Source organism: Syngnathus scovelli, unplaced genomic scaffold (genome assembly GCF_024217435.2).
Source record: "Syngnathus scovelli strain Florida unplaced genomic scaffold, RoL_Ssco_1.2 HiC_scaffold_33, whole genome shotgun sequence".
Taxonomy (NCBI): Eukaryota; Metazoa; Chordata; class Actinopteri; order Syngnathiformes; family Syngnathidae; genus Syngnathus; species Syngnathus scovelli.
In genome coordinates, this window is record NW_026061423.1 from 132,501 (window position 1) to 134,960 (window position 2,460).

The following is a 2,460-nucleotide window of genomic DNA, read 5'->3' on the forward strand; positions in this document are numbered from 1 at the left end:
AGGCAGCCTCCCGCAAGCGGAACTTAGTCGTCGGAGGATGTCAGCGGGCGTGCGTAAGATAACGTATGTCCGCCTCTCGGTCACTCTGGCCGGGCGTGGGTGTGCGTCCGCGCCCGTCTTGTGAACCTCCAAGTGGAACTTAGTGATCGGAGGATGACACCGGGCGTGCGTAAGAGGCGCGTCCGGGGATGAGGCAGCATCCTCGGGCGTCAGCCGGGAGTAGGCAGCCTCCCCCAAGTGGAACGTAGCCTCCACTAAGTGGAACTCAGTCTCCGGAGGATGACAGCGGGCGTGCGTAAGAGGCGCGTCCGGGGATGAGGCAGCATCCTCGGACACCGGCCGGGAGCGCGCGGGCGCTGTGGAAGTAAGTACATCCGCTCCTGGTACCTAAAAATTCCTCCAGCGGCGGGCCCCGGGCCTAAACTTTCTCCGGGCCGCGCAACACGCACTTTCCGCCGGACACCGACGGAGGCAACGTCCCCCTCCTGCGGTGACAAAAAAAATCCACCCCTGGTACCTAAAAATTTCTCCAGCGGCGGGCCCCTGGCCTAAACTTTCTCCGGCCCGCGCAACACGCACTTTCCGTCGGACACGGACGGAGGCAACGTCCCCCTCCTGCGGTGACAAAAAAAATCCACCCCTGGTACCTAAAAATTTCTCCAGCGGCGGGCCCCTGGCCTAAATTTTCTCCGGCCCGCGCAACACGCACTTTGCGCCGGACGCCGGTCCCAAACCACCACCGCCGACCGCCACAAGGCGACAGCCACCATCCCCAAGCGCCATCCCCGACCGCCACAAGGCGACCGCCACAACGCGACCGCCACAAGGCGACAGCCACCATCCCCAAGCGCCATCCCCGACCGCCACAAGGCGACCGCCACCAGCCGACCGCCACAAGGCGACAGCCACCATCCCCAAGCGCCATCCCCAAGCGCCACCCCCGACCGCCACCAGCCGACCGCCACCAGCCGACCGCCACCAGCCGACCGCCACCAGCCGACAGCCACCATCCCCAAGCGCCACCCCCGACCGCCGCCCCCCGACCGCCACAAGGCGACCGCCACCAGCCGACCGCCACAAGGCGACAGCCACCATCCCCAAGCGCCACCCCCGACCGCCACCCCCCGACCGCCACCAGCCGACCGCCACCAGCCGACCGCCACCAGCCGACCGCCACAAGGCGACAGCCACCATCCCCAAGCGCCATCCCCGACCGCCACCCCCCGACCGCCACAAGGCGACAGCCACCATCCCCAAGCGCCATCCCCGACCGCCACCCCCCGACCGCCACCAGCCGACCGCCACCAGCCGACCGCCACAAGGCGACAGCCACCATCCCCAAGCGCCATCCCCGACCGCCACAAGGCGACCGCCACAAGGCGACCGCCACCAGCCGACCGCCACAAGGCGACAGCCACCATCCCCAAGCGCCATCCCCGACCGCCACAAGGCGACCGCCACAAGGCGACCGCCACCAGCCGACCGCCACAAGGCGACAGCCACCATCCCCAAGCGCCATCCCCGACCGCCACAAGGCGACCGCCACAAGGCGACCGCCACCAGCCGACCGCCACAAGGCGACAGCCACCATCCCCAAGCGCCATCCCCGACCGCCACCCCCCGACCGCCACAAGGCGACAGCCACCATCCCCAAGCGCCATCCCCGACCGCCACCCCCCGACCGCCACCAGCCGACCGCCACCAGCCGACCGCCACAAGGCGACAGCCACCATCCCCAAGCGCCATCCCCGACCGCCACAAGGCGACCGCCACAAGGCGACCGCCACCAGCCGACCGCCACAAGGCGACAGCCACCATCCCCAAGCGCCATCCCCGACCGCCACAAGGCGACCGCCACAAGGCGACCGCCACCAGCCGACCGCCACAAGGCGACAGCCACCATCCCCAAGCGCCATCCCCGACCGCCACAAGGCGACCGCCACAAGGCGACCGCCACCAGCCGACCGCCACAAGGCGACAGCCACCATCCCCAAGCGCCATCCCCGACCGCCACCCCCCGACCGCCACCAGCCGACCGCCACCAGCCGACAGCCACCATCCCCAAGCGCCATCCCCAAGCGCCACCCCCGACCGCCACCAGCCGACCGCCACCAGCCGACCGCCACCAGCCGACCGCCACCAGCCGACAGCCACCATCCCCAAGCGCCATCCCCAAGCGCCACCCCCGACCGCCACCAGCCGACAGCCACCAGCCGACCGCCACCAGCCGACCGCCACCGGCCGTTCGCGGTGTGCGCCGCCGTTCCCCAAGCACCCTCCGGGACGAAGCCGGAGCCAGAGAATAGCAGCGGTGGTGCGTAAAAGCTGCGGCCGGGCCTCGCGGAAGGTCCCCGGGCGGCGAGCTGCGGAGCCCCGGCCTCCAGCTTCCACCAGGTAATAGGACCGGGCGCGCGTAAAAGCTGCGGCCGGGCCTCGCGGAAGGTCCTCGGGCATCCAGCG